General features: G+C 40.0%; 1 protein-coding gene and 1 long non-coding RNA gene across 21 annotated transcripts in view; one reads left to right on the top strand and one right to left on the bottom strand.

Moving 5' to 3' along the window:
- The window catches only part of MEF2C (myocyte enhancer factor 2C), a 140,669-nt gene extending 131,075 nt beyond the window's left edge, over positions 1–9,594 (bottom strand). For 13 of the 14 annotated variants that reach the window (XM_054186953.1, XM_054186972.1, XM_054186963.1 and 10 more), the window contains exon 1: positions 9,455–9,593. The gene's annotated coding sequence lies outside the window, so the exon portion shown is untranslated. Of the gene's footprint in view, positions 1–4,655; positions 4,768–9,454 lie in introns of all 14 variants that reach the window. The other variant, XM_054186952.1, reaches the window with a different exon arrangement.
- On the top strand, positions 521–26,790 carry LOC128903068 (uncharacterized). 7 transcript variants are annotated; one of them, XR_008463988.1, is made up of 5 exons: positions 521–588; positions 2,338–4,778; positions 8,127–10,351; positions 14,689–14,794; positions 21,647–26,790. It is a non-coding gene; the product is annotated as an uncharacterized LOC128903068 (long non-coding RNA). The 7 variants fall into 7 exon arrangements; XR_008463992.1 differs by lacking the exon at positions 521–588 and having other exon boundaries at positions 729–2,500; positions 4,663–4,778; positions 8,180–10,351; XR_008463987.1 differs by lacking the exon at positions 521–588 and having other exon boundaries at positions 729–2,500; positions 4,663–4,778.

Raw genomic sequence — 26,790 nt, 5'->3', positions numbered from 1 at the left:
ATGCTTTTACGTGCATTTCAGAAAACGTGGCTGTCTCATTGTTTAATAAATGTCAATTTTAAAAGCCAGGACAAATGGTAAAATGTTAAAAGCTTGGCATATTAATTTCTTCCGTCTTTTAAGGACAGCTGTATGCTGTGCCACCACCCAGGGACGCGTCTCCTCGGGCCTGCCTCGACGCAGGCAACACAAGGAGAATCTTTTTTTAACCCAAAACGCCGTTTTCCCTGTCCACCTGTGGCTGTGGCGGCAGGGGCGAGGGCTGTCCCCACTGAGAACAGACCAAGCGCTCTGTCGGGGCGCTCCGCTGGGGTCTCTACCCCCCTCGCACGCTTGACACACGCTACCTCGGGCTTCTACTCATGTATTTACTGATTTATTTCCCGGGGACGCGGGACTTCCGTCGATGCGGGGCCAGGTAGGCCGCCCACCGCCCGCCATCTCCTCAGGCAGCGCCGGCCGAACGGCTGCCGCGCGCCTGCCCCGCCCCCGCGCGGGCACCGCCTCAGGGGCCTGTGGCGGCGGCGGCGGCGGGGATCGGGATCGGCCCCGGCCCCGGCCCCCGTTATCCCCGTCCCCGGCGGGGAGGTAAGCTGCCACGCGTGTGCGGGGGCGGTGCGCGGCACCCCCCCCTGCCGCCCCGGGGGTGCTGAAGCCGCAGCCGCCTCCGCCCCGTTTCGGCGGGAAGGCGCTGGGGCGGGTGGGAGGGGGGGAAGCGGGGCCGATGGTGTAAATTGGAATAAATGAGGGTTTGGGAGGCTGAAGTACGGTCCTCAAAACCCAGCGGTGCCAGCAGGCCTCGGGTCATAGAGGTAGACTAATCTGGGGCAGTATCTGTTACTTTCCAGGCTTTCGGAAAGTTGATTTTTTTTTCTCCCCTCCGCCCCTCAGCGCCCCCTTTTTAAAGAAAAAAAAGTGAGGCTTTTTCGTGCTCCCTTGCCGATATTTTCAACTGCCTTTGCAGGGAAGAGACTGATTGTAGCTGGGGGAAAAGGCTGCCAAATGCACTAAGTCAACAATGAAAAAGGGGTTTGTTTGTTTTGCTAAACTGATCCAATTCTAGTAATCTGAAGTGTTTCATTGTTACAAAAGGCAGTCTCTGAAACTGTAGTTTGCAAGTTGATATTGTCCTTTAAATATCTCACAAACAGTTGTCCAAAGATTATTTTTATCAAAGAATTTTTTAACTGTAATGTTTGTTTTGTTTCTTTTTTTTAACAGTGTTTTAAAACTAGTAATAGGAGGTAACTTCTTCATAGGCAAATATTTTCTTTTTTCAAAAAGTGTAAAAATAGTATTTATTACTTTATGAATGACAACCCAGGCTAATATTAGAATCAGATCTGGAGCTAGGGATAACCACTCTTTTTGTTTGCCACACATGCTTTTCAGAAATAAACTAATACTTAAGGCCTGTCATTTGCCTGAAAAATGAGGCTGAATTAGCATCCGAAGGAGTTAACAGCTATAGAAATGTTGAATCTGGTCCTTGGCATGGAACAGGGATGCTCTGGAGCTCACGCACCACATCCAAAGTCCCCTGAAATCCAATGCACTCTGATAGGTTTCAAATGAGACCCTAAAATGGAAGCTCGGCCCTACGTCAGTGGCCACCCTGATCCTATTCCTGCCTCAGAATTAATCTCTGAATATGCTGTAACTCCAGTTCCTGTACCAGACGCTGTCTCCCTGCAAGATACTCAAATGTGCTCATCATCCTATGACAATGTTCCACGAAGTGTATATACTTTATATATACACAGAGGTATTTTAGGGGGACAACACTTGTAGTCAATGATCTTAACTTAAGTGTAACTAAAGGAAGAATTTAACCTACTAACCTTTCCCCCGTTGAGATTTAGGGACTCCAAAAATGTGAGTCTAGACTTGCACGGAAGAAATGTATCGAGGGTTTTGAAGTTCTTCAGTGCTAGTCAGAAATCAGCAAGCAAAACTTTCGTCTCATCAGGCAAACTATTTTCAATTCTGCCCCCTCCCCCAATCTCTTCTGACATAAAGTTAATTAGGTGAAATTTTAAGCTAAATGGGCTTTTTTCCTATGCAAAAATATAAAAATAGATCAAATATGAGCTTAGAGTGGAAATTTGGAATCAATTCCCCATCTTAATAGGGTTTAAGTACAGGAATGTATTTGAAGAATAATTTGGAAATGTTGTCATTTTCACAAACTGCTGTTCATCAGTCTGATTATTCTGCATCTTCATATGCCTCAGAAACATTAGATATATATTTTTTTTAAAGCAAGGCATTTGGTGGAAGTGTAATTTACCGTATGGTTTAATACAACTGTGATTAAAGTCTGCTTTGATTATTAAGCAGCCCTTCACCCAAGAAGTACAATATCTCCGTTGCCAATACACAAGAGCGTTCTGGAGGGAGTTTTGCTGTACTTTGGTGACTCTGTTCTGAAGGGCCTATGTCCAAACAGGGACTAAATCAGAGCAGCTGTGGGGCCACTTGAATTTACAGAAGGGATCAGGTAGGTTCCTGCCAACTGCAAAGTACATCACTGTGAGTCCCTGTCTTTAAAATCTTTATCTGCCTTCCAGTATCTCACACAACCTCTATACTCGATAACTGTATGTCATTGTTAATTTATGCAGGTTTAGAAGGTTTAAACCTCTTCACCATTAGCTGGTCTTTTCAAAAGAAGTTTCTCCTAGGACGGTTCCCCCTACTTCCCTCCAAGAAGGAAGGGTCCCAGAAATTAAGTTTCAAAATCAGCATTTTAAGTAAGGACCACCTTTCTCATTCCTGCTACCACATTTCTTTGTCCATGTGATTGTCCCCAGTTGAATAAAGACAATCTTCCTTCCCTTTATTTTGTGAAAGGTTGGGGGAAGGGAAAGGAAAGATTTTTTTAAGGCTTCTCTTTTCCTGAAATGGAATCGGCTGACTAAGGTATTGTCATATTTTCAGATATTTTGCCAAAAAACGCACAACCTAAAAGAAAAAATATGATTGCACCCCCTTGCTAATTGTGTGACACTCAAGCATTTGTCTGTCTTGCACTGCATGATGATGCGATACAGAAGCAGACAGCCATAGATGGCCAGAAAAGGCTTAATTAAGTATTCTGCAGCTGCTACAAATTAGATCAGCATCTGCATCTGTGTAGACAATGAAATTCATGGTAATTTTGAGGGCCAAGCAAAGTAGAGATTTGTTTTGGATAGACCCCTAGCCACAATTCAAACAAAATTCAAATCAAACCTGTTCTAAGTGTAGAAAAACGTTGGTCAACTTCATCTCCTCTTGCTGAACGCCACTATGGTTCCCTGTCCTGGCTAGAGATACAGGTTCCAACATACCACATAAAAGGCTGCTCTTACAGTATTCCCAACTGGAAGAGGAAATGCTTTTTTTTTTTTGCCTTTTTTTTTTTTTTTTTTGAGAGAAACCCAATTCTCAGGAGTTTTCCAGACTAGAGTTTGGTACATAATTTTAGACAAGCACCCAACTTTTTGGCTATTTCTCTGACAATTTGCCTCTATTTCAAATTGCATACCACTTTCTGTAACCAAAGTTGGAGTAAATGATACGCAAATTTTAAAGGTCAGTCATCCTGCCTGTTGTAACGGAGCATGCTGTATGATATTTGCAGCATAAATTGAGTACAAAATACGATAGCAATAGATTAGTACATGGAATGAGGGGATAAAGGTATTGTTGGCAAACTGTTTTATACATAGATATGCTTGCATGCAGATATCAAGAATTAATAGGTTAGTCTCTGGACGTTTTGAGAAAATGCACTGGTTTTAAGTGTTTGTGAACTTTAGTACTAAATTCCTGTTTTTGTTTTGCATTTGAACAGCTCCAAATGTGAGCATCGATCCATAAATGTGTCTTCTAAGTGCTGCTGTAGTACTAATATTTCTATTATCAAAACAATAATTAATATAAAACTTTTATTAGACATTTTAGAGAGGCCTTTTGAAGGTTGACAGCTCTTGTTGATAAGTGAAGAAGAACTTGTAACCTCTGTGGCCATAAAATGTAATTGCACAATAGTTGGGTCAGCATTTAGATGTGCTTGTGCCACTTACGTTGTCTATATTAAAACTTCCATGATCCTCCAGCTGTGATGTCATTGGTTATAACTCTTCCCATGGAAGCACTTCAAAAAGTTGATATTACTGAGGTTAAAAGGAAACTAAGCCTCAGAGGTCGTGTTTGGTTATGTGCTTTGGTTTAGATGTATTTCATCTGAAGTTACTGTTGCTATCCTGTGATCTAGTTTGAGCATCTTTGCACAGCTCCTGCATGGTATGGGCAGATTTAAATCCCCATTTCTGGTCTGTTACTTTGTGCAAGTCTGCACCAATCAGACCAGCAGGATCTGATTTCAGCCATGACTTTACAGATAGCTACACGGTCATGCTTAAAGGAGAAGAAACCTGGTTACTAAATAGAAGAAGTTTCTGAAATCGAGGATTGTTGTTTTTGTCAGGCAAATAAGGACCATACATGGACAACTTCAGTTCTTTTTTTATTAATCAGTTAATCTCCTGTCAAATATGCATTGAAACCTCTTGAACTGACCCATCAACTATGTCGTTACCCTTTCCGCTTTTAAACTCTCAGTAAGAATTATGTACATATGTTACGGTAGCACTATCATTTGTCTTTACCTTTCAGATCTACTGCAGTCTGAGGGTCTGTGCTGTAAAGCCCCTTTCCACTAGTGTCTCTGGACATGACGTAGTTGTCCTCTTGGCTGTGACTCAGATAAAGGAGAAAGGGCTGGAGAACAGGTACATATTTGAAAGAGGGTTACAAGATTTTCTAGCTGTAGAGACCAAGTGGTCTTTTGGGGTCTAGACATTCAGGTATTCAGATGATGGGGCAAAAGGCATATGGGCAGAAAAAATTTAAGAAGGACTGTCACTAATGGGGATAGACAGGTTAAGAATTTCTGCATTAAAGTGAGATTCAATGAGGAGTTTCTGCATCCTTTCTGCAGATTAAACCCAGCAGTTTTGAAACTATTTAAAGAATAGTTTCCCCCAGGAACCAAGGAACATGTGCTTCTTTGCCCTAAGTGAGCCTAAGTGTGAGCCTGTTCCCTCATATTTCTAAGGAAGAATACAACCCAAAATCTCATTTCAGTGAGGTTGTATGTGCCTAGGATCTAAAATGCTATCAAAAGCATAGTGGTTGAGGATAGAATCGTTAATGAAGTCAGTCAGTGCAAGGACATGTAATTAAATGGATAGCCATATCTTTCCAAGGGTAGGAACTATCTCCTGATATACAAATAGATTATTTCACAATCTCTTCTATTTTTCTCAACATTAGTAGACTCTTCATTAATTTTTATAATTATTGCACACGATCCTAATTTGTTATCACCAGGCATTCTTCTAGAATAATTTCAAACTCAGGAGATGGATTGATACTGGGGAAAGGGCTATTAGTTAGACTCGGTAGAGAGTATCCCGCAACCACTTCAGAAAGCAAAGAAAAAAACAATGAATGCTGCAGATATCTATAACAAAAACTGTAGGAACCATTGATTTTGTATACTTCCTTATCATTATTGGTATAGCAATAAAAGAAAGTAGAAAGAGATGAAAATTACTAGGGGAGAGCTTTTTTTTTTAATTAAAAAAAAACCAACAAAAAAAAACAAAAATCAAACAGCCCGGGTACAGAAAGGTTTGTTTTGCTGAATTAATCCTTAGCAGCTGTGTAAAATACTATTCAGCTTTTAATTTTCTGCCCTGACAGATGCTGTCATGTTTCAGGGAACAGTGCATCGGCTGCATTAACATTAGATTGAATGTCATATGCTGTGAGCACAACTTTTAAGTATATATGTAGAACTACCATTACTCTCTATATATATTTATGAATGAAGCAGTGATTCCTGTTTCTGTGCAGTTATTTTATGTTTACCGCAGACCAGTATACCCTAGCTTAAATCTATATGTCTATCCTTTGTAAGCTGTATTTATTGAACTTGATTTAGAATCCAGTGCCTTTAGAGTCAGGCATAGAATGCACTGTTGCTTTTGTCTTTATTGAAAATTTCTTAAGTGGTGATTTTAGGACTTGCCTCATAATGCTAATTGCTTTCGAAGGAACAAAACCCAATTTAACTATGCGACAAATTGTTAGCACTTCCATTGGAGAAGACAACTCGGTTAACAGTTTGTGTGTCTGTACATTGTGACAAGGGATATATGCTCAAGGCCAGTCTTTATTACCTTGTTTATGGTGAATCATAGAGTGCAGCAGCATTTTTGAAATGGGATAGCAGGGAGGAGCTGCATGCAGTCGTGGGGAGTGGTATGGGAATGCCGGGGGTGTCTTCACATGGGAGTGGGCCACAGTGGGGTGCAGGGGTGGGGAGCAGTGGCAGGGCAGTTCGCAGTCCGTCTGCGGCCACTGGGACAGCTCAGGGCTGGTGGAGCCCCCAGCTGAGGCAGCAGCTCCATGCTTTGCCAGCAGAGTGGCTAGGAGGAGAATTCCCCACTACTTCCTAACGTTCCTTTGATTGTCAGGGACATGCTCTTAGACCAATAACCAATGGATTTTGAACAAAAAAAAATTGAATTTTTAAAAGTCCATGAAGAAAGTGATATATATCTTGTAGAATATGATTTTGTTTACTGTACCAAGGGAAAAATAACTATAAAGTGTATATTGCATACTCATATATGTACATACACACACTTTATATACACAGGTGTGTATATATTTCCACACACAAACTTTAAATTTATAATAGAAAATGGAAAATTTGCATATTTTAAATGTTCATATATGAAGCAGTAATTAAGGCATTTTGTCCCTACTTTTTTTCCCCTAATTTTTATCATGCAGTTCATCTTCTTATCTCAGTTTTAAATGCAACTTCATTGCCTTCAGTGGAAAGTGTCCAGTTTTCAACAGCGTGAGTGAAAGGAGAAGGCACAATATGCTTTGAAAATACCATGTAACACTGTATGAAAAGCCTTGAATTAACTTTTGAAGAACACAACATAGAGTCAATAAATTGTGATTTTTGCCAAAGCTTTGTGGTTAAATCCCATTTTATATTTACACGCACTATGGAATAACTAATATAGATGTCTTCCTGACACTAAAGCTTGGATTTATTGGAAAAGACAAACATGTGGTTGAAAGCTGAGCTAGACTGTAGCTTCTCAAAATAAAAGAGATAAAAAGAGAGTTGTAGAATAAACTGCCCTAGTTTACAAAACAGACAACAGAGCTCTTAGTTAACGGGGAATAGTTGGTACAGAAATAAATTAGTGTACCAGGCATTTTAGGTCTTATTCTGTTTCTGACTGACATACTAGTAAAGTTTCAGTGAATTAAATAAGGTTTTTCTATTTCTTAATCTCTCAGTATTTTATACATAATAGAAATATTTTAGAATTTAACTTAATGTGCTGAAGTCTGATGATGAGAAAAATAAGAAATAGACCAATAAAGGGCACTCATTTAGGTTTAATGCTATGAATAACCTAGCATGTATTCCCTACCTTTTGAAACATTAAACAATTTTTTTCTAGAAAAGTAAAGCATTCTGTACTGAAGTTTTATTTTACAAAATACTCTTTTTCACAAATGCAGTGAAATGTAGACTAACTTAATAGGAATTTCATAAAAGTATCCAGGAGTTTGTCACATAAATTGCTGTTTCTGAGTCTTTAAAATCAATACAGTAAAATGCTGATGAACTCACAGTTTAACTCACAGAATTAAAGGCTGTAAACCAAGGGCTATATGTTTTTCTTGGTTAGTGTAGCACGTACAATGTCTAGTTAACTCTAGGAACTGCCGTTACTATTTACTGTCTTCGGATTTAACAGTGCTTGGTTTTAATGGCTGTTTAGGGGATTTGGTTTCCATACATTACAAATGTTATGCATGAAACAGCGATGTTTTACAGGCATTGCTTAGTTTAAAGGCAGCTCTAGTTTGAGGGTTTTTGTTTTGTTTTACATTTCATACTTCATCTGAGAAAATATCTTTTGTATTTAGAGGCTTACTTTTTCTTTGACTAGTAATGTTTTATCGTACCGGTCTTTTATTCTCACGTAGAGTAGAATATTCTTGCAGCAAATAAAATTTTGTTTATTTTCATATAGCACATTCCAGAAACAAAAATAATCTCCGCTGTGCTTTTGTCTCTATAATGAAGAAAATGGACGAAAATTAAGGCCTGATCTACCTCTGCTGAGGTCGGAGTTCCCCGTCAACTGTACCAGTCCCCCACCAAGGAACCTAGCTGAAACAAGTCACAGGTCAGGGATGTTTAAAACGGTCTCAGGTATTATTATTCAGCCTAATCTTAGGCTGTCCGTTGCTGATAAATCATTTATTTTGACATATGGGGAATATCCACTACAGAAATAGTCTAACTGTATATTGATGTATGGTTCCTTTCTTTCTGCCATTAGTGTCTTCTATGGTGTGCATATGAATTGTGAATATGGAATCTGTTTACTGAAAAAGATTCATATGGTCAAGTTTTCTGTCTGTTTACTTGCTTAAATAAATGTTTTCAATTTAACACAACAATTTGTAATGAATACTGTGAAACAAAGTTAAAAGAATGAGTTCTTGAAATAGAAATCATAATAAAAATGCTTTTCTCCCCTCCAAAATATTTATTTTAACATGTGGTCACATTTTCCTACATTTTCATATTAATTGAAATCTTATTCTAGAAAAATAAATCTTCTTTTCCCTTCATCTAGTTTCCCAGCTCTTACGCAAATTAAAAAATACACACACGGGCATAATTTGTGGTTTTAAAATAAGAAAAATTGTGTAAATTCATTATATATTTTAAAAGCAGCATGCAAAGCAGTGCTCTCATGTAGCCTCTGTTTTGTAATTTACTTAAGCAAAATGCAACAGTTTTGTGTGATAATCCTTTGATTACTGACTTTTGTGAGACATTCTAAAGATCATTAAATTCACTGCCTTAGTTATTACAAAGTAATCTTATGTTGATGTTCAGAAGGAGTTTCTAAGAATGTCCGGTGAAGCTCCAAATACCAGGAGCAGTCTACAGACAACACATCCTTTCTATTTATTTGGAAATTACCAGGATAACTCATTTATTTTAACGGAGGCAGATGGGGGGCACAGACTACACCCCCAGTGCTGTCTGGCTTCTGGTGTTGCTGTATGTAATCCTCTATGTTCTTTCCATTCAGATTCATAGAAACAGTTTGAAAGAAACCAACTATAAATACCCAGTCACTTTCAAGAAACTTTTCTTGGCAACAGAAGCTAAAATCAAGCACCGTATCAAATAAAATGCGAAGCATGCTACAAAGCTTATCTGCTTTCTCTTGAAGAAAGCTTTGTGAGCATAGCCACAAGCCACGAGCCAGTGCCGCGGCAAGCAGAACAACTCCAAAGACTTAAGAATAATTTTTTAATAGTTTTCTCTATTAAAACTCACCAGCGCCCTTCTTCTGCTTCTCCAGGAAGTTGTACCCGTCAGCACCTGCTGAGGGCTTTGTTGATCAAACTGGCAGGTAAAAAAATTCCTGTAGAATAAAGCCAGACCAGCTGGCTTTGAAGAGAAACCCCCCAGTTTGGGTTGTGTTTGCCTCACTCACCCTCTCCTCGGCAGCCCCAGGCTTTTTCTCCTTTGGATGTTGACCTGTAGGCTGCGTGATGCAGGCGCACAAGTGTCTGGCAGGCCAAGGGGCACCTGCTTCTGTCAGTCCCGAGTAAATTTAGCTGTAAAAGGTATCACTGACAAGCAGACCTTTGTCAGCGCTGGCGAACGAACACAGCATTGCCGTCCCCCTTCCAAGTACGCTGCGAGTTCAAATGGAAAATATCAAATCGGTCGTCTTATCCAGGAATCGCTTCTTCGAGAAGAAGGAAGGCCAAGTTGCTTGCATGTGGCAAAAAACTTTCCTCCTTTACATAGATGTTAAAATTACAGTATTCCAAGAATAATCTCTGAACAAGACGGGGTTTTGTTCTATTAATTGTGGCTGGAAGGAAACTTTTTTTAATGGAAATACAGCACACACATATTTCAATTCAGGTTATTAAACTGTGTTAAGTATTAAAGTTGATTGCCTTTCTTTTCACTAACTCATTGTGCTTTTTTACCCAAAGAAATATTAGAAGACTAAAACCTCTCAAATAGGAGGTATTAATCTCATTCCCAAAATTAGAAAGCATGCAGTGTTGAGAGACTGGATGTCAAAATTACATGTTCGTAGCACTTAGGCATTGGGAATCTAGGAACCAACCACTTCTAAAATGAGAGCTAAAGTAAATGGAGACTCTTCTGAGAGAAGCGATTAGAATTTGATTTTCTTGTGCTTATTGGATTAAGGTAAGGATATTTATCATTTATATCTGCCCCTTGCTTTTTTTTTTTCACTTCACCTGGCTTCTGGTTGAAATAGAAGGATGTAGTTTGCATTAGTATGTCTTCTCGCAGAGTTAAACAAAAGAGTCACCAACATAAGTTTGCCAGGATCGGTAGTAGCATACCTAGATACTCCATTTTCTGCTTGGAAACTATGTCATCAACTCAAAGCAACTTTAAGGAAGAAATTCAAAAGTGTGTGTTTTCACTGCAGTATGCTGTTTAAAAGGAGCATAATGTTCCTTCTAAAAAAGTGATGAGAAAAAGTGTGGGTCAGGGGCTCTTTGTAAAATAAACAAGGTTCCTATTTACTTACTTGTATAAACAACCACTCACCAAGCTGTATGTCTCTGCAGGGGCACCCTTTCAGATAAAAACATGGACCTGATTGGCATCATCCGGTATCCATGGAAACATTTTAAGTACCTCTCTCTCAATATGTACTTCTCTTATTCAGGGTTTAAAAGCTGAGTACCGAATAAGTAAGTGTTTTTATTTAATAATTATACAGGAGGTACTTTGTGGAAGCTTGGTTCTTGGGGTTTGTATCTGTCATAATAAAGATCTTACATTTTCATCATATTTGATAAAATCACGTGTTTCATTTCAAGCCTCCTATCAGATTTCATTCTCAGATTAAAAACAAGATTCAAAAAGTCCTAATGAATGAAATTAAGAAATTTTTGTTGGTCCGTTAGTGTTCATATTACCATCAGACTTAGGCACTGCTCTAATTGCTTTAAACTACTCTGGTTTTCTGTCTTTCTGAAAAAGACATAGGAAAAAAAGATCAAGAAATCAGATAGTTTTTTCTTTTGGCAACAGCCATACCCACCTATATTGCTGTTTAGTGGGTCACAGAAGTTAAGAGCCTAACCATCGTCTTGAAACCAAACCAAAAGACTGAAAATAAAGGAGGTGCTTTAGCACAGAAAGAAGTCAAATGCAAATAATGATTTATCTATTGAAATGCGCCTGGCCTCCTACTTAGGTAAAATATTGAAGTGAAGAACTAACAGAAATAAGGGATTTTCTGTCTCCATATTTCCATGCAGAGAAAAAAGCATAGGGATGAACTGCATTTATTTTCAAAACTATCAGTCTGAAGAAGATCTTTCAAAGTTTGAAAGATCTTTCAAAGTCTGAAGAAGATATTTCAAAGTTGCCTTGGCTTGAACTCAAAACTCTTTTGGAATTCCACCTATTAACTGGTACTACGGATGCAGGCTTTTAATGTAGTTTGATTTACAAAGTATGAAAAGGAACGATTGCTATCCATTAGTTAACACTGTGTATGCATTTTTAAAAAAATCCTGTCTTAATTTTGTTGATGGAAAACAATTTTCTTCACCTGGGCCAAGTTGCAACACTAAAATGCCTTGCTAATTACAGCTGCTCTCAGAAAAACACATTTCTGTCTAGAAAGATCCAGTGGTTCTCACTGAAATCCAACTGGTTTAGAGTCTTGGTTTGCTAAGTTTGTACCTCTGCATATTATTTGCATTTACTGCTGTTACTGTTTTTGTTTGCCACCTTGTCTCGACAGCCCAGCCCCTGCTGAGTGCAGATGGCACAAACGATCTCTCCACTGATTAGGCTGGAACAGACTTTGTCGAAAGTGTGCAAAACTTTGCTGCCTAATGGAAGTTGTTACCTTTTCGCATGCTAGGTTCTCCGTATCAGGCTTTTTATTTATGTATGTGTATTTACAAGCGTGTAAATATTTTGTTTAAGAAGTATGACTGTGGTGTGGGCGGATTGAGCCTGCTTGACTCTCTGTGAGAGCTTCCGCGGGTAATCTGCCTGTGGGCTGGCCCGTTCGTCCTGCAGATTGCCACATGAGACCTAGGATTGTGATTGCTCTCAAGAACTTTTACTCTGAGCCAACTAAGCATATCAGAGAGGTGAAACTTTCAGCCTCCGGGGAAGGATGCAGTGCACATGACAATTTTATACATTTCCCTTTATCATGTGCCTGTCCTTGCTACAAGGTGAAGGTTGCTGGGGTACTAGCTGGGGAAGTAGAAAGAGAGACTAGTCCCAGCTCAGCCCTCTCTGCGTTCAGCCTGACGTGGACAAGAAAGCTCTGACCTTGCTCACCGTCCTGAACAAATAAAATTTCAGTTTATGTGCTTGAGTGGCAGGATTGCTCAGGTGCCCTGCGAAATGCAGTGAAGGCTGGGCTTGACCCTGATGTGCTGAAATGGGGAAAACAAGATTTGCACTGCTGCCCCTGTGCAATGGGCAAAAATCTGATTCTTCCTAGCCACGGATCTCAGGGAAAGAAGGGTATGAGGAAAATTGATAGCGGTATCACTTGCACACATAAATCTTCATCTAAGTAATATGTTCTCAGCTTCATGATTTTTAGCTTTTTAATCCAAGATGTCTTTTTTTCCTAGCATTTGTTAAAGAATCACTTCCAAAATGCTAGAAAGTCAGCCTGAGCATATTGCAGATAAAATCTGTCTCCCTTCTCCATCACGTAAAATAGAGATACAACATTTGGCCTATATTCAGTTTTTCAGGTGCTAAAAAGCTATGACAAAACTGCACAGATCGTATGATAATGGGCATATTATACAACTCTAGATCATCATATGCCCAACTTATTATTACTATTTTAGTTTCCTACAGACCACTTTCATAGCACCATCAACTTACATGGTACTTCACAAACGTAAAGGCTCATTGCATGCTTTTTGAATTTATAGATCAAATACAAATAAGGAGGGAGGAAAACAGGAAAGCATTTAAGAATATGTCAAAGGTGTGGGCAGTGTTACTGTTAAAAAGAAAAGTGAGATGTGTTGTTCGAAGGCTTTTAAAGATCATCAGCAGGCTTAGACGAGGAATTCTCTGAGGAGCACCTCCTGCTATTTTTGAGCCATCAGAGTGAAAACAGCCCCTAAGTTCTGACCCTTCCATGCTTGAAACATACCCAGCTGAAAAGGACTGAAAAAAGAAACCTAACTGACTAAAAAGCAGCTGCATTTGAGGAACTTGTGCACAGCAAAGATGTCTCAAATTTGGGCTTGAAAAGGGGTGGGAAGGCTGAAAACACAGAATCTGCCTCCACTGGTGGGAGCAGGCAGTTGCCAGGAGGGAAATACACAGTTACAACAGTAATGCGATAGAGTGTGAAAACCCCATTCATAGATGTACACAAATGTGCGCATAACTTCTAAGTCGCACGTGGGCTTTCCTGTATCATTGCGCAGAGCCCAAGAGCAGAAAGAATGTGAACTTAGATTTGGCAAGGGAGAGGGATAGCAATGTTATGGAAGTTTTCCTAATACAGAGGCGGAGCTGTGATTTTGTTCCTGAAGAGAAAGTAAATTGCAAGATATCCTGACAGTAGGGGTGCAGTAGAAAAAGGGTGAGTTTATCAGAAGCATCTGAATAGCTGAGGGAAGGGTATAGGGCAGGGTTAAGGGAGATAAGGTGAGATGTCTGTCCATTTACGTGGCTGTTAGCACTGGTGGGGAGCCACATTTCAAAGAACTCTATTTAGGAAACAAGTCCAACAATAAAAGTTCAGAACTATGTTGGTCCATAAGTTAAGGAAGAGAATGGAGTAAACACAGATTGAGATAGGAAGTAGAGAGGGAGTTAGAAGGAAGAGGTGGTGTTTCAGTAGGAAGAATTCCGTTTGTGGTAGTGGATGTTTGTAGCCAGAGGGAGATATATGCTGCGTTGCAGAAACAGTCAGATTTGGCATAAAGGCAGCTGAAGACAGGGAAAAAGATAATGTCTCTGAGAGCGGAGAAAAGAGAAAACCTTGGAGTACGCTTCTCTACTTTTCCATTTTTTATGTCCTGAGATGAAAGCAACTTTTCAAAAAGGAAAAATAAAACCACTGAAGGGGAAGGCCGAACAGATGAACGAGAGAACCTGACATTGCAGGGAGTTACTGGTTGTGCGGAAACACTGTGCCTGGGAGAGCTGTACACACCTGTACAAGCACATCAAATGCCCCTGGCTCTATATTGTCTTTGCAAGATTTAAAAGAAACTGTGGGGAGAAGTTACTAATGTAGGCAGAGGAAGTAATTTCTCACACATGCGAGAGTACCGAGTAGCCAGTCTGCTTGTGTAATATAATCTGCAAAGCTATATACAGGCAGGAATGGATGGGGTGACATGGTAGGGCCCAGAGCTGGCGTTGGCAGCTCAGCGCAGGCTGTAGTGCTGCCTCTGCCGCACCAGCTTCACACCCAAGTGTTAGATGGCGGGCTGGTTCAATAAAAAGGCCTGTTCCAGGAACTACAAATAATTAACCCACAACAAACCTCTTACTAGGTTTTGTCGGAGTGGAAAAAAGTGAGAAGTGGTGCTGGGATGCGTGTGAATAGACCTGTACCATTGCGCTGAAGGAGTGAATGCAGCCGCGTCTGTGGGAACTCAGGTACGTATATGCCATTAATTGAAATGTGCTCCAGGATTCTGTCAACAGAGGAAAGAGAGGAGAGCTTCCCCAGGAATGTTCGCTGCAGAACAGTTACAGTGATTATAAGTTACTTTAAAGTAATAAATTAATAGTGACCTTCTCTGCCAAAGTATGATTTATTACAGACTGATCTGCTGTTTTGTGTAACTGTTTTACATACTAATTGCCAGTATAGTTGCCCAAGAATTGAAATATAAATATGATGGGGAGTGATTCATAGACAGTATCTAAAAGCAAAACCAAAAACCTCAAAATGTTACAAGCTTTTAGAACTAAAACATTTTAGTGCAATTCAGCAATATGGTATATTGTCAAATTAATTATTTGAAAAGAAGTATTTATAATAAACATTGGAAAAGATCAGTGGAATAAAGGGTTTTGCTAAACATTCCCAGTTTCATGTAAAAATGATTCAACTCCCATTCCTGCAAACCATTTTTCATGTTTTGCTATTGTCTCCCAAACTCCTGCAAGCTCCAGTTTTATAAGTGTGTTCTGTTAAATAGATAAGAGTCTTATTTTGCATTTGTCCTGGTGCCTGCAAAAGATGCTTACTAATAAAGAAGTAAATGGACCTCCTCCTTGTTTTAAGCCTTTTGTACTCTATGAATAGTTGATTTGAAAATTATTATTTTAGGTGGATCTGGTACCACAGCCACACACAAGGTTGCCTAACATTTCTCATTGAGATTTTTTGTTGTTTGTGAGTTGCCAAATTTCAGACACTAAGATTTAAAGTTACCCTTTTGGGGTATGCGCTTTATCCTGGGTTTTCTAGACTGATTCAGCAGTTAGTTGAACAGGAGGAGTGGTGTTCCAGATTACATATGTTAAAAAAACATGTAAAGTTGTTTCACTGGGAATCTCTTAAGACCTACAGATTTTGGAATAATGGAAGAAGCTCAGGGACAGTCTTAGGAATGTACCTGATGCCTGCCCAAATGGCATCTCTGCCAAAGAGAAATTTGCAGGGAAATACCGGGTTGTATATGCTTGTCTGAGGCTTTATTTGGGAATCTGGCACCAAAGGGTGGGGGGAAGTGATTAAAAGCTGTTGGCATGGCTATATGCATAGAGCCAACTTGGAGCTATATGGCAACTAATTCTGAAATTTGCAGTGTTTTAAGCACGGGACGTTATTTTATCACAGAATCTGGGGGCTCGCTAAGTGGCATGCTCAACTATATATGTTTTGCAGTGTGTACAGACAGATGTGTCCGCTGTTGTCCACTCTTTATCAGCTCTGTCTCAATTTCTATCCCAAAAGGATGAATATATAGGTTGTTCTTTCTCTCTTTACTCCCTTTGCCTGCTCCTTGGAATGATACAGGGAACTAACCTCACATTGACTTCCTCTCTTTGTCCCACCTTCCCGGCTCTTAGCGTGGCTGCAAGCATTGTCCAGCCTTCCAACTAGTAGACAGAAAAAAATATAGTAGTAGTCACATATTCCGAAGAATAGAATTTTGCAGTAGCCACTTGTATGTACAAAAACATAATTCTAATCTTCTGTTGGTTTTTTGGCATTAATGTACCATATTCATTGAGACTGAGACAAAACTGCTGCCTCTAAGAGCCACTGATTTGGACAATTATCCAAAATCAGATTATAATAAATGGCAGTCTTAGGAATTTTGATTAACCTCTAAATAAATGTTACTTTGGAAAAACCCTGTCAAATGCATTAATGATAAGTTGTGAAGTAGTAGTAATTGCAGGCATGGCATTATAGATAACATAGTTAATTCATACCACCCTCTCAAGCATGTATAGCCCATCAGCTGCCATAAAGCTGGAGTGATTATAATAGTATTTACAACAGTTTAAATACATCAGATAAGACATGTAAAATGGAAACATAGGGTGCTTACTACGATCATTTCACTTGGTCATTTGATGACTTGACTTTGAGCAAATATTGCTGGGCCATTAACACTTCCAGCTTTCTGAGGAGGTAAGTATATATGAGCTGCTCTAATTGGATTTTAAGGGAATGTCGTATGGTCCAGGATGAAAACTGTAATTTGTCCAGACAGTCTGCATGGAGTGAAATAGTCAGTCGGGTCCAGGGATGACCTGGAGAGATGAGTAAGGAGCAGCCGGAGGTGGACCAGGGACAGGGCTGGAGATGAGGCTGCAGCATGGCTCCTTAGTCCATCCAGGGGACAGGGCAAAGATGGGTCTGGTGACAAAGCTACGACAAAGCAGGGGCCTATCCAGGAGACAGCTGCCCACAGCAAACGTCTAGTGTCCATCCAGGGACTACTACACTTGAAACATAGCTCCGGCTAATTAAGGCCCTGGGCTGAGCTTAAATGGAGCTCCAGGGTCTGGGGGCATGGGTGTGGGGGAGGCCCCAGGGAGGCTTATCAGGACCATTGCAGCCTGTTAGGGCAATCAGAGCCTTGACAGCTTCTTCCTTTCTCTCTCCCTTATCACTGCTTGCAGTCACAGGGTTCACAAAATGCATCTGCCTCAGTCACCTTTCCTCCTGATGATCCTGAGAAACAATGTGTTTTGGATGAGTTCAGGTTGAGAATACAAATGGAAGTGGAAAACATGTCCTTGTCTTGTGGGCTTGTTCGTAGAAATACAGTACAGATTATACATGCAGCCTCTAGGGAAGAATGTCCTGGCTTTGTTTTTTTGGGGGTCCTCAGTTCATCTTTTTTCAAACATGGCTGCAACCCTCACCAAGAAGTTAGGAGAAAATAAGATATATGTGTGGAAATAAGATATAGCTGCAACAGCTTCATTGAGCCAGAGGGAGTCTTTTTCAACTAGATGAAGATGATGGCAGAATGAAAAACTGGGAAGCATACAGAGGACAGCCAGCACCAGCCACTTCATATCTCCCAGCACAGGAGTCTAGGTGAAAGGATTATTTTTTGAGGGGAAATTTTCGGTCATAGCAGTCATAGCATGGATAAAACAACAGCTGCATGACAAAAAGGAAGAAGAAAAACAGTGGATATGTGTGTTTCTAACTTCAGCAATGGTGGAAAGAGAGTGCTACCCCCCAGGACAGAGCATCAAAAAGTGACTTTTCACCTGGGAAACTTCTGTACCTGCAGCTGATCATCCCATATGTGGAAAGCCATCTAATTCCATTTTCATGGAAATCCAGGTGTTTCATGACCTGGATAAAACGTGTAGTCTGCTCCTTGTCTAGAGTCTTCTAGGTTACAGTGACGAGAGTCAGCCATGCCTGCAGTGCACCTTCTGCTCCTGGTTACAGGTTTTGCCCATCTTAGCCCTCGGCGTGCTAGGTGGCACAAATCACAATTTCTGTATCTCGGCCAGGCTGATCACTTGATACGACTCCTAGTATAGAGCAATGACGGGCAGTGGTGTGAGAGGAAAGCTATCAAGTACAAACTAGATCTGCTGAAGTATGGCTTGGACATACTCGCTTCTGTCACAAATGAGTTGGGGAGGATAGAGTGACAGGTTTAACCCACTTGGTCCGGCAAATGCAAACCTAGAGCTACCAAAGACATGTAAGCATAGCTGCAAGATCTTCAGGGCTCCATTCTCTACCCCTGAGATCACAGGTTATGAAATAGGACATCCTTTTCAGGAAAGAGGTAACTTCAGCTTAGCTTCCTCCTGTAAATGTTCTGGGCAAAGGCTGTGGGCGTAGAGCTGCTTGAGAAAGGGAGTTGGAATGCGGTTGGGAAAACAAAGCTGAGACTAGAACCTCAGGCTACAGAATATGCTTTGTAAATTCTGGTTCTTGAGGAAGAATTTGCAGGTTAATGTAATTATTTTGCTGGGTTATTCTGCCAATTTAAGCCATTTTACTTACAGTATAAATCCATGAGATCAATTTATGAAATGGGCAAGAGCTATTCAAATGAAGTCTTGAAAATTCCACCATTCTGGTAAGGGTAAAATACCACTATTTAGCCTATAAGTATAGTCAAAACAATGTGAAATGAGCCCAAGTCCTGTATTTTCTCTAGGTTGCCTTGAATGAGGTTTTGCTCACTATGTATAAAAGCAGTTCGTAATTTCAAACAGGCTTTTTTTTTTTTTAATTTAAAGTAACATGATGGATTTATTCAAGTAAAAGATACCTTCCTTCTGAACTCTCCCCCAATCCCCACTCTGCCCCTCTTCTCCTCCCCCCTCTCCCCCCCCCCCTCCCCCCAAATAACAGAAAAGCCAAAATCTCCATAAGGAAGCAGAGCTGTTCCGTGAACATTAACGTGTACTTACCACTTTTGTCAATTATGTGATTTTGTTTTCCGGTACTAAAGCCAGCACGAAGGACTACTTTACAGTGAATAAAGTATTCAGTCTTAAATGCTAAGAAAAATTTTTTAAGCTGAAGTTTTTTCTTTTGAGAGTTGTCCAAGGTTTCATTCTATGACTTCTTCCTAAAGCTACGGCTACATAAATCAGGCCAGAAGCATACCTGTTTACACAGCTGTGCCAGGGGAATGGTGCAGGAACTTCACCTTGCCAAGGGAAGGATTGCACCCTGGCAAGGATCAGCTCCCTCTCTCATTCCGAACTTATTTCTCAAGGCTGATGAGTAACAATTTGTGTCCTAAGAGCAGAAAATGGTGCAATGCCCCTGACTGATCAACTGAGATTTTCATAGCTGACGGAGACGTAAACGCCAAGGAAAGGTGGGCTTTTTTCTTGTGTTTTGTTTATGTAAGGACAAGGAGACAGCCTCTCATCTCCTTGGGAATGCTTGAACGTAAGATTACTAATAGGAAACATTATACATAGTTCCATCTATATTTTCCCAGTCATTTTCCATGCACCAATCCTCAGCCAACACAACTGGCATCACTCCCACTGAACAGACACTAATTTACACCAGCTGAGGTCCTGGATCTCATGTTACTGTTATATTCATGTACTATAATCTGGGAAATGTCAATAAAGCACGCAAGTTTAGAAATGGATAAGATACATGAGCGCGACATCGCTATTTTACATAAGGACTTGAATCAGAACTGTTACTTCTGGCTGGCATACTATGATATGCTTACTTTATGACCCTATCTTATACCAGAGCTCACTTGACCTAAATTCTGCTGCAGTTTTCTGTTGCAAAAGATTGAGAATTCAGGCACTGCTGCAAGTAAATTAAAAAAAAAAATGGCAGTCTTTACCAAAATGATACAATGAATTCAGCATCGTATGGCATTTAATCTTATATTGCATCCTATTGATTTTATGCCAGGGTTAATTTTTCATTTTTAAGTGAGCTGCAGACTGCAATATTGGTACCGAGAGTTGTCAGCGCAATAAACAGAAGGTTTGGGGAGTAGGTATGGGGAAGATGAAATTTATCAAATTTGGCAAGAGCATGAAGATGGTCTGGGAAGTAGAGTTTAGGGTAACAAGCAGCTGTGAAATACTTAGCATCACTGACCATGTAAATAAGGGCTATCAAGTTCTCTGGTTTAATTAGCAATTAAAACCAAGGGGCAGTTCATGCCTTGTAGAGCCATTGTGTTGGGATGCCTGCAAACTTGGGCATGTATCTCTGCATGACTTTATTTTCAGTTAACATCTGGAATATTTTCTTTGCCGCTAAAGGCAAAAAAAACCCCTATTTTAGTTTAAAAAATGACAGCCTGCATCCTGCAGTGTGTGTCTGCAGCAGTGGGTGGATTCCCTGGCAAATTTAATTGCCACAGAATCACACAGGGCCCTGACTATTACCAAATGGTGTGTGACAAACAAACACAGAAACTTGTTTTACTAAGTATTCTCTTCATTTAGTGCTTAAATGCACTAGAAGTGGGCTTTTGAAAAGCATAGGTCATGAAACAACAATTGCTTTTCGAGTCTCTGGATTGCTTCATTGTATATTTAACTTGACAGCAGGCTAGCTACAGTTTCACGATTTAGAGCATTTATTTTTATGGTCAAAATGTTTGTACAGTAGCAAAACAGTTTAGCGTATCTCTGCAATGGAATAGTGCCTGATTCTGCAGCTGCTCTGTCTTTAGTTCAGGCTTCAATCAGACTGGGTGCTTCAGGAGCCTGGCAAACTGTAAAATCAGCAATGCTTTCCCCGTGGTGCCAGTATTCTGCACCCACAATGAGGAAACCTTGGGAAGTTCATTTCCGTATGATTTTCTGGTATTTCAGGTAGCCCTGAGGGGAGAAAGAGATGTACTCCATGTTTTCTCTTGAATAAAAGAGCATGCAGATGTGAAGGTAGGATTCAAAAGCCTCCTGAAGCAATGAAAAGACAAAGCTATTAATGTGCTGGTGGTACTCTTTGTGTTACACCGAAGTGCATCAGTGAACTTAGGACGTTAGCTTGTAATACGAACATTTCACGTTCATGAATGGTAGACTTGGGGCAGTCAGTAATAGACCTTATCTCAATCTTTGGTAGCCTTCTTTACCCTAATGGTTATGAGGGGCTCAGATATTTTTCATATGCACTCAGAACATCTTTCTGAGACTAGTAAGTAGCACATAATAAATCAAAAGGAAAAATAAGGTCTCCTGTTGCTTCCTTTAGTGCACTTTTACTGACGTGCTAGGAGAGTATGGGAAGAACAGGAAGAACAGGGTGAAGGACGAAAGGAAGGTTATTTGTAGATGCCTTATTGGAAAGCATCTCATCTTCTCCCTATAGCACAAGATTCCATGTCCTAGAGAGAGAGACTCAAACTCCTCTCAAGACCTTTTGATAAGGAACCAAGAGCCTGAGCAACAGCGGACATGTTAAACAGAGAAGGACATGTCTGTGGTGGCCTTTGCCTCTGCTAGCTTCTCTGAAGTGAGCACAGGTCTTTTGGTATCCCTGGGTATTATTTCTCTTTTCAGTGTCAATAGGACAAACCAGCTAAAATAGCAGCCAACAGTCAGTTAGCTCACCAGGGCTGTCTATGGACACTGCACTGCAGGTCCCAGTGGTGGAGAATGAGTCCTTGTGCAGTCCACGAGAAGGCGGTGAAGTCTTGGTTCCGTTGGTCTGGATACCAGGTACCAGCTTGGCCCTAGGTAAATTTTCCCTTGTTGTAAAGTCACTATTTGTTCAGGCTGTGCATGCATACAAAAAACAAGCGTCTTGATTTTTTCTTCAACTAACACTGGGTGTTTTTCCATCCTCTAAGAGCTCCATAAGATTGGCATTATCCTGTAGTAGTGTCACAGCCTGCAGTCATTTAATGCTGCTTCTTGTGGGGCCAGGATTCCACGCCCAAGTGCATTTAGTAGGTCAGTACAGTAATTTTAAATGTCTTTCTTTCAGTCTTTTGCCATCTTCAATTATACCTTTCCACCCTACTATTTGTGTAATTTTCTTCTGTCTGAAGTCTCTTTACTGTTGTTCTCTATTGCACAGCATGACAAATTACCCATCAAGCCATATCTTTTCAGCCCAGAAATGCGCAGTAACACAGAGTCATGGCATTATCACATGTTGTGCACTTTATTTCCTCACAGTTCATTCAAGTGTGTCACTTTATTTTCCTGCTTCCTTTTGTCATCATGAAGATTAACTGTTGTATTCTTCCTAAACTTGAAGAACAATTAGAAATGCATTACATTGTAAGCTCAGCGCAACACCTATACAATTCTGTATAACTTAATGCTTCCCCTGCATGGCAAAACCATGTCCATGATTCTGAGTCTTTGCAGAAAGCCAGGGCTTTCATCCTTATTATACAGCTGAGTAACCTTGGCTGTGGGCAAGAGAATTATTTGTAGCCTCTGGCCACCAACCAAATTAACTGTGAGACACCATTCACTTTGACAGTGTGCACTAGATTCTCTTGGGAGTTATGAAACTCTCTGGGCCTAATGTGTACTGTGCCCACAATCCCTCCTCTCCCCCCCACCCCGCTCTTTAATTCAAGATAAATACCAGTAATTGTACAGCTTGTGCCGAGATATCTCCCAGGCATTGCAAGTATGTGTTAGAAAAATCAATTGGAACAGCTCAGAGCATCGAGAGGGCTACAGCTGATACATACATAAAATGCATCCTTAGAAGTTGTGATTAAGATGATACAGAGAAAGTTTGTTGTTAAGGGCATCGTTTAGAGCACCAGTCTCTCATTAGCATTCCACAGGGACGGTGCAGGAGTTCAGGGGCCAGTAGCTCCTGCAGCATTAATGCACAGTCCGAAGAGAACGCAGGAGTAAATGCAAAGCTGTCCTCATAACCTCTCTGAGATGTGAGATAGGATCTGTTCGGGCAAACATGCACGGTTCTTCTTTACAAGCTATTTTATAGATCAATAGGAAGAATGGTTGATTGAGAGGGATAAAAAACACTTCTGTAAGGCAAGCTAGAGGAACTAGGACTTCAGCGCTGAGCCTGTGGGATGAAGTTTGGTTGGAGATAACTTCATATACTTTCAGATTGTTATTAACAAAATGCTGGCTGCTTAATACTGTTAGATTTTAAGATGTTTTAAAAAACCTGGGAAAGTATGAGAGCAGAATATAATAAACTGAAAGTGTTGTGGTGACAAGGATGCCAAGAGCCACTTGCCGATTTGTGTTGGTGGTCCAGTAACCTGAAGAGTGGCCAAGAGATGCCACCGAGCATTGCCTATAGCTGGTATAGGCACAGGTTAGGCAGCAGTCCTGAGTCTAAATTAATCTAATGCTAAATAAGGTTTCTGTCCCACCCGCTGCAGCATTTTATCATATACTTTATAGTATTTACCTATTCCATGCCTATTCTGAGCTTTCAAATAATCTCAGGTATCAATTAGCACCACACATAATTTAATTATGATTCTTTTTTCAAGCATATCTTTAAAGGTTTAATGGCAAGATTAGTATAGAAAGAAAAATGCATGAAGAATTTAGAAAGAGCCATACTTTTGCTTGAAAGACAAAATCTTTTTACTTCAGCTTTTGCAACTTTTTGTGAAAATTCTCAAAATTGGTTTAAATAGGCCTGGAAGCTTTGGCTGTTGCAGTTCATTTATCTCATAATGTCTTCTAATCCATTTACTTTAGAGTGTCAGGTAGGAGCTGGTAGTAGAAAATCCAGCTCCAGTACATTTCTCCATATATCCCCCTTACAGAAATTTGTTACTGCAGCTGATAAACAGAATTATACAAGCTTTGTCACACAAATCACATTATAAAAGGTTCCAAAAAACTTGACAATGTTGACAGTTGTTTTCAGCAAATGGCTGCTTTACTGTAGCACTGTCAATGTTGATGTCCTTGTGCACATGTAAAAGAGCAATGTGATTAAGGCAAGCTTGTCCATGCTAGATATGAGCCAAGTTTTCAATCTCCTCATGGCACTGAAAGATTGCTCAGCTGTTGCAGATAAGGCAAGAATAGCTAGCAGATTTCTGCCATTAAAAAAAAATTAAAATCCCTCTCTTTGGGCATGCGTCTATAGGAATTTGTAACATCTGCTACTGACCTTAAGTTCTAGATAAGAACAGCTCATATTTGTAACTCAAATTGATATTACTTGGTTTAGATGATGTACTTCCAAGGAGATTACTGAAGTATCTTTGTAGGAAGAGATTTGTCTAGACAGCAGTCTAAGGCATGATATACTTTTGTAAAGTGGTGCAGTAGTGAATTATCACCATTCCTCTAGTGCCACTTACCGCTGCAATTTATGTCCACCTTATGCTGAATTTAATTTGGACAAATAATCTATATTGTCTTTTGTTCTGAAAATATTTCATATTTATATATGAAAATCAATGCATGTGTTCTACCTAGAACATTGGTCATCTTTTCCGTGTTTTTTTTCCTCACTATCAAGTAGATGAAAGAAGTGGAAAACTCAGTCCTTTAGCCAAAACTTTGTCAAGGGAAATGGGCCTGAGTTAACACAGTCATATCTTCCATCCTATTGACCCTGAATTCTTTATGTAAGATGTCAAAGCCATGGGACTCAGCAGATTTGTTGTCATGTCTGGGTGTGGAAATAGTGGGAAGAAGCCAATTTCAACAACATAATCTTATAACAAACCCACGGGGATTTTCTCATATGAATTAACGTAGACTTTGTTAGTCTAAACATACTCAGATTTCCACTTTGTATCTACTCAAAACTCTTTTGAAAAGCCTGGGTTTCTGACAAGAGCCTGAGGGAGAGGAGGGTGCGGATTTTAGGTTTGCTCCCGAACTGTGTGTTTCCCCAAACATGCAGAGCGATGCTCTGCACGTCTTGGGATATCATAGATGGGTCTTTGCCTCCATGGGATGATGCGGGAAAATCTGTGAACTGAAGCTGTCTATTAATAGCTTTTCTGACAAACTGGTACAGTGACAGAGTGTGGTACAAAAGGGCAGCATTCAGTAATCTTTAATTATGAAACCATCCTTTCTCTTCTTGCAATCCAGTGACGTGTTCCCAACCAAATTCTGGTTCTCCAACCAAATTCTGAAACTAATGTCTCAGACGAAAGTCTTCTTCATTAAACAAGCCCAATTCATGCCCAGAAAATGGTCCACTCTCTGCACTGAGTGAGGCAGGAGTCAGATAAAAAAGGAGGTTTATGATAAGGTATTGAAAGAGCAATGGTGTAATAACCAAGGGGAGAAAGAGATAATTTAAAGATGAGGTCCTCATCTTAATTCTGGTATTTCCCAGTATTTTAAGACTTGATGCCATAATGTAAACATCTTCATAAAAAAGGATCTTATTATGGGAAATCATGGGCAGCCATAGCTATGGGCAGCACCACCTGTGCCTCCTATAATTACCAGGTTTAAAATAAAAGTTATACCAAGTGCAACACACAGGGCTTTGCTCTTAACATAAACCAATATTAGTTTTGCATTTTGCGTCATTAGGGTAAAATTAGGTGCTGCAATAAAAGCTACATTGGAGGGAGACATGTTCATTTTTATGTCACCTTGTGAAATTCAAGATGACAACGCACTTCTTCCCTCCCGCAGTCTCAGATAAAGATTCGTACCCCAATACTCTGGACTCGGAGAGCAGCAGTTTGACTCATATTTCATTCTCAGGCTCTCCGGTTGAAAACCTAAATCTCATAAATGAAGGGCTGTAATTACCAGCTAGTAAATCTTTCTATCAGTGGTTATTCTTTAAGGTCTATTAGAGTGAAGAACATTTCAATCTGGACGTATCACGAAGGAAAATCTTTCATGCAGAATTGATGAAACGGGAGTGCTTCTCCCTGTTCCCGCCTGCTCTCTGCTTTTGTGTGTTCCTCCGCTACAGCTGCACGCATTAGCAGGCTGACTCCACTTTGAAAACCTTAAGCCACATTCTTCGGAACAGTTGCTTGGTGTTGGTCGGATTTCTCTGCAGCCCTTTTTTCCATTTGGAGCCACCGAGGCTGACACATAGTTTCCAAGAACTTCAGCATGTCTTCTGTCTCCTGAGTCGTCTCCTGAATCCCAAATATTTCTCAAGTGGCTAGCAAAAGAATATCCGGATAATCTTCAGCCTGGTGATACGAGCTTCGAGAAGAAAGCCAGATGGCTTTGAAAATGAATTGTAAAGTAATTATTTCGTTTTATGTTAGCTTGCTGCGTTTAATACATGTGTACTTTCATTGTTACAGTTAGAGCATTCATGAGATCTGAAGAGACTATGAAATCCCACTAATTCTAGCACTAATAACAGCTTTTATTGGTCAGACTGTAAATGATATTGCACGATGATTCATTTGAAAAAGCAATAATGCAGCTTGAAAAAATAAAAGATGAGCAATAAACCAAAACAAAAGAGCTTTTTGCCTTTCCCAAAACAACACTTTTCATTCCTGACCTAGGTTTACTTTCCCCCTTCTTTAAGCATCCGTTACATTATATACTAAAAATAAATGTGTTTAAGGTTCAAACTTTAAGTCCAAAATTACTGCCTTTCAGATCATTTATTATCCTTTCAGGCATCTAAAAAAATAGGTCAAAGCAACACTGCATAATTTGTAAAGGTAACAAAATGTTTTTTGTGGAACAAAAATGTAAGTAGATGTAATTACAATAACCTTTAAATGCATTGT

Source organism: Rissa tridactyla, chromosome Z (genome assembly GCF_028500815.1).
Source record: "Rissa tridactyla isolate bRisTri1 chromosome Z, bRisTri1.patW.cur.20221130, whole genome shotgun sequence".
Lineage (NCBI taxonomy): Eukaryota > Metazoa > Chordata > Aves > Charadriiformes > Laridae > Rissa > Rissa tridactyla.
Note: the sequence above shows the minus strand (reverse complement) of the source record. Positions and strands in the feature narration are given on the sequence as shown.